This window comes from Trachurus japonicus, chromosome 17 (genome assembly GCF_045865225.1).
Source record: "Trachurus japonicus isolate A0001 chromosome 17, Traja_1.0".
Lineage (NCBI taxonomy): Eukaryota > Metazoa > Chordata > Actinopteri > Carangiformes > Carangidae > Trachurus > Trachurus japonicus.
The window spans coordinates 18928961-18935202 of NC_140923.1; positions in this window are offsets into that span (position 1 = coordinate 18928961).

A 6242-nucleotide genomic window follows, 5' to 3' on the forward strand; every position below is an offset into this window, starting at 1 on the left:
ACTTGTACCATTGCAGGTGCACATCAGTTGATTTTGTGGTGTCTTACCACGAATAATTCTCTCAACAAGAAGCACACAAGCGAGATTTTCCAACCGAGGATGGCCTGTATTTTATGCATTTTGGCACTTTTGTGTTTTGCAAAATGTATTGCAGAAAACACAGAGAATGAGCAGGGATTTAAAGACCTGCAACTTCAGCAACACTCATCGTCATGGCTCAACAAACTACAAGACAAACAGGTAAGATGCCTTAATTTTCCTGTATGCGCTTCTCTGTGTATTTTTTTTGCCAGTTCCTAGTGTAAGATAAAATCCCATCCTTCTTCCCCTTGGCTGAAACCAGGCCCCAAGTCCCAGCTATACTGCAGACATCAGGATGATTTTGAGCACTCACATTTTATTTATCTTGATCTGTTAAATGTGTAATTTTATTCTCAGACAGAATTTTGGATGCTGTCAGAACTGTCTGCTCAATTTCTGTCAGTTAATAATCGTCAGAGCTGCATCTCCATGAAATTGCAGATTAGAGATAGTAATAGCACAATTTTGCATTTCCTTCACTGGCTATGATAATCATCTGTGATATACAACAATCTGGTGTCCAGTTTGCTAGGAATGGCATGTTGACATAAAATTCTCATATTTTTGATGAGACTGTACATCTTCAAATTTCTTCATATGTCTTCTTTTGAAGGAATCAACAAAGACACAGAACTTTGTCGACTTACTTTATACATTTTTCAAATTGGGAAATGGAGTTATCCCCAAAGGACCCAGAGACGCAGAGCGACAGGAGAGGAATCAACGTGGACTGGTTACGGGCTTCACAACCCGCAGAGCTGGCTGCAGAATCTTCTTCTGGAAAACCTGGACTGCCTGTTAACTTTGTTCTCACTCAAGTGCCAGACTGTCAAACCATGAAATTGATATCTCAAGTCTCTCTCTCTCTTTTTTTTTTTTTGCAGCCAAGATGTTTGACATACTCAAACTCAGGCTTTGCTTGATTGCTGATTTATGGCCCCAAGTTATTATATAACCATTATCAGGCAAATGATGTGTTGAGATAAAGGAAATGCTCACACAACTAAAAAGTCAGAGAACATTTAGGTTCTCCTTTGAAGTAAAAAGCAACTCTCTAAGAATATAGAATGAAAACTCTTGTAAACTGTATATCAATGTGTCATTATTCAAACTTTCATTTTCTTTTAGACTGAATAGGCATGACATACGAGGCATGACTTCAACGTAACAATCAGCATGACACTTTGTATATGCATAATGTGGGCTTAATTATTAGCATCCTGCTGTGCTTCTGTCATATTACAGTGATCGTGACTATGTAAGATTGAATGCATCCTTTCTCTGACATTTAAACCACATCTGCAATAAAGCACAAAATTGCTCAGCTCAGTTCTCTTGAGGCTGTTGTTGCTATGGTCTTACATGGTCTGGTGAGACTGTAGCTAAATGTTAGAGGTGTGATGTGGAGTGATATTGCTGTGTCACTGACGATGCTGAGACAGACTCAACCTCACCACTGTTACACTATGTTTTAACATTTATCTTTATCCCATAAATGTCACGGCAGGTGTTAAATGGTCTCACTTTAAATTCAAGTCTTGACAGTCATTTTTTATTTCACTATTCAAAGTAAGCTGTACACAGTTATTGGCCGTTTCTGAGATGCTGGAACTAGTTGGAAGTGCACCAATATTCATGTCTATTTAAAAGCACCTCGGCCACTTTTCATTCTTGCAGTTAGCTGAACAATAGGTGACCCCCCCCCTGATCCTAAATGCCTGCATTATTTAAAGTACTCTGACAGTCTACAGGAGAAGGTGTACACAATGAAGTGGGCGCTGAATATTTAATGGTCGGTAAATGAACAGTCACAGTGGAAAAGCTGCTGCAAAGCCCTACTTGCCCTGCTTGTCAAAGGGATGTAGTTAAATGAGCCCTGCAGAGAGCTGAGCTATTCAGCAGGCTCCCCTGACAGTCAACCGGTCCATGGAAATGAGTGTTGCATTTGAGTTTGCACCTGTTTTCTTCTAAAAATCAATCAAGATCACTCAAATTAATTTATCCATTCATCTGTGGAAAAAAAATCAAAGTATTCATTTCTGCCTTTCTTGGGCTTCTTTTGTCAGTAGTTCTTTACTCTGCCACATTATTTTCACTCCAGCAGAGGAGGCTGTTCTTCTCTTTGTTAAACCCACACAGACTTTAAATGCAATAAATGTCTGCAGTGTGTTTGATGTTTTCCAGAGATCTTCATGGTAGACTGGCAAAGCAATAAACCAATAGCTTTACAGACATCCATTCATCTTCTATGTCTTTGATGTTCCTTCAATTCTTATAGCACTGATTCAGGTACATCTTTCCTACTGTGCAATCTTTACTGAGACAAAAAAATGTGTAGGTCTGGATGAGCGCACAATTCATGTAATGCTTTTGCATATTTCTGAATACACGCCTATGCATGCAAATTTGCATAACATAAATCTTGCATCCTCATATATTATTGTGTTGAGTGTGTGTTTCAACAATTCATATCCTAGAGTTAAGACATGTAAAGAACACAGTGCATACAACATTGTGCATGTGTGTGGAACTGAGAGTTGAATTTGTTGAGAATCAATGAACTCATTAACCTCAAGCGGGTAAAAAAGATAGTTGGACGAGCATGAATAGAGATGAGAGGTGGACCAGATGCTGTGTGTGGAAAAAGAAGACTAGATTGAGGAGGAATTTATCAAACTGGATAGAGGGGTGGAGTGGGAATTGAGATTAGGAAAGTGAGAAAGTAGAGGAATGGAGGGAAAGAGAGGTACAAAAAGGATGAGCAATGCGATGAGAGAGAAAATTATTAAAGAAGCAGTGTTGGAGCATAACTGCAGTCAAAGCTTGGCTTAGTATCCTCTCTGTCCCTGGGCTATTGGGATTCAACAGAACAGCTTCCCTCTGTAACAGGAAACCAGTGCCAGCACATTAAAATGCTCATACTGCAGAGCTTCTTCAATAAAGTGATGTGTGAGAGTAAGAAAAACAAAGTGGGTTAGCGGATGTGTGGGCAGGTGGCTGGGTGAGTGGGTTTACAGTGCATGTGGGTGCATGTGTGCACTGTGCATGAACTTTTATTTGCCCTATGTCTCTTAAGTAACAGCGTGTTTGCTTGCAGTAGTCCTTACAGTATTCATCCGCAAACGGGAGAAGCCAAAACAAACAAAAAAACAAAAAAACTCAGCAAATCACAGAGAAAGAGAGGCAGAGAGAAGTCAAATGATCTGTTTTTAGTATCTTGGGACAGTGGATGGTCTCACAAGGTGCCGCAGCAGAGACTGTATTCAGTCCCTTCAACCATCAGATCTCATTTCATTCAAGCATTTCTAATCATTCCCAAGTAGCTCCTCTTTCCCTCCTTCCTACTTCTGGAAGTAAACACATTAGAACCAATTATCCAATACTTGTGCCAACTCTGAGCAGTTGATTTGGATGTAGAAAACGCAGATAAAAAAAACCAAGCAAAAAAAAAAAAAAAGGAAAAAACACTGAGCTGCCTGGATCAAAGGAGCATCACTGAGCCTTAATTGAACAGAGACCAATTATTTTTAATGAGTAGAACTGAACGCCCCACTTCTGAGAAGGAGTTCCCTCATTCTCTCCCTGGGAGGACAAGAAAAGAGAAACAAGTGGAGTCCCAGTGGCACAGGCTCGCACCAAAACAACAGGCCAAAAAGAGGTAGACAGAGAGAGAAGAAAGATGCCTGTATGAAAGATTGAAAATACTTTTACTCTGTGTGCTCATGAGTCTGCAAAAGACAAACAAAGTCATGTACAGGCCTGTATAAATAACTGTACAGGCCATAAATAGATGTCTGTGTTGTTGACCCATTCAATGCTTATTGCTGCACAAGAACAGTTCAATTTCACAGCGGATACTGAAAATATAGATTTTGCAACTCACAATCCAAAAATGTAATTTGAAAATAATCCTGGCAAAAGTTGTTTTTTTTCTTTTTTGTATTGCAGAAAAGTTTTAAACTGAGTCAGCTGTGACCTTAAAAAATGCAATTGAAAAGTCAGTTTCCAGCTACAAATTCAACACATGTTAACGCAGATGGTTTGAGAGGTGAGAGGAGAAAATGAAATGATATGGTACCGTGGGATGAGAAATTTTTTGGGGAAAAAGACAAGATGCTATTTAATCTGTCAAAACAAATTTGGTGTAGTTTTAAGACCACCATCTGTTTTGTCTGTTAAATTACTATTATAGGGATTAAAGTATTAATATTTATATCAGGTGCTCAGCTTGTACACAGTGTTTACTGGCAGTCTGTTGAAATGATCAAAGTTTCATAGCCAATGAGATGTGAGAGCTCATGATGTACTTGATGTGGCAATAGTTCACAGGAAGGAAGAATGTGCCCAGTAAAGGTTGTTTTCTTTTCTAACAGCATCGGTCCTGTTGGTAAGTTGTTTGCAGTTGCAGCAGCAGCTCAAGGTTTCCACTTATCCAGTGAAATATTTCTACATCTATTTGCTGGATTGGCACAAAACTCAGTATTGTCAGGTTTTGAGAGCGGCTGGACCCAAATGCAGACACAAACAAACACACACAGGTGAATGATTCCCAGAAATATATTGAGTGAACAAAAAGGGGACAAACGTAAAGAGTCTCTGAACAAAAAGAAAACCAAGTACCAAAGGTCTATGGGTCCCGTCCCGGACGTCATGAAAAAACACAAAAAAGAGTCTGCAACCAAAAGCACAACATAACTCAGAAAACCAAAAACCCCACAGGAAAATGATGAAAACACTGAGGACTCACGGGGAAGGCAACACACTGGAGCACACAACACAAGGCAGAACGACAAGGAAGACACGAATGACAAGATGAACTGGCACCAAGGGGAAAGGGACCACGGCTCTCTTACACAAGGGAGAGGGGATAACGAGACACAATAGGTCGGGGCATGTAATCGCATAGACGGGAAACTTGACAGGAAGAAAGGGGTAAGATGAGGACTAGAAAATAAAACAGTAAGTGAGAAAACAAAGACAGAAAACTGAACTAAAAACCTGACAACAGACAACATAACTGACTGGTCCTGACAAGAATGAACTCAGATATCTCATCTAGTGCCACTATGAGGTCTATATTTCAGTTTGTTGAACTCTTACGAGCAAAGTCCTGCAAAGCTAATGTTATTCCTGACAGCTTCAGCAATGTTTCTATTTGTGCTAAAATGACATGTTAAACATGTTACACAGTTTCCCTGCAAGTCCAACCAGCTTTGACATGATATTGACATATTTCATATCTCACAGTATGTGCATCCTGTATGTCCCGTTTGTTGTGAAGCTTTGGGCAGTGGCCAGTTTTGGTGGCTAAACTGAATCCTGGCTACATCATCATATCTGTCCAAGGTTGTTTTGATTTGGGAACATCACCTCTGTAAAAATTGCATTGTCAAACTTAACCTCACAAAGTGTATTTGGAGGTTGCTAAAGGGCCTTGTTTTGAAATTGAGATACTGGTAAGTGTGATACTAAATCATATCTCACCTTTGCTTTTCAAGCTGCAGTGTTCTCACTGTATCTGTAAGATTTGACAAATATGTGTTTCTCAGTGCAAGTCATCGAATGCATTGTCTGCCAACTTACTAACTTATTACACAGTGGAACAGAAGAGCATAAATAAAGTTGAAAAAGTTAAACTTTTGTGAAGTTCTTCTTGTAGTTGAATTGCTATTTTATTATGCAGATTCAATGAGGTACTTTTGTGCTATTAACATGGTAATGTATCTGACTAATACATGTGTGATACTTGAAGGCAGTGACATTAACAGTTACTATGACCATCAGTGCATGTTCGCACCAGGAGAGGTTTGACTCCAGCCACTGAGTCTAAGGGAGGAGAGGAGAGGAGAGGAGAGGAGAACGGCCTTCAAGCTGTTTGCAGTCCTTGCCCTCCCTATGTGTGTCTAAACGGATGCCCCTGTTTAGATTAGCGACTCACATGAGAGTCCAAATAGCTGACCTTGACTTGTTTCGACTGTTACTCAAAGTTAATTACAAACATGGCTGCAGTAAACAGGATGGGATATTGATTGTGGAAAATCGTGAGTTGTTTTTGCTCAGTGGTTTTTTTTTTTTTTTTTTCAAATTTCACCCATTTAAATGGTAATAAAATATGTGATGTGACTGAATTATTAAGGATGTCTTTGCTTGCTGTGACATTC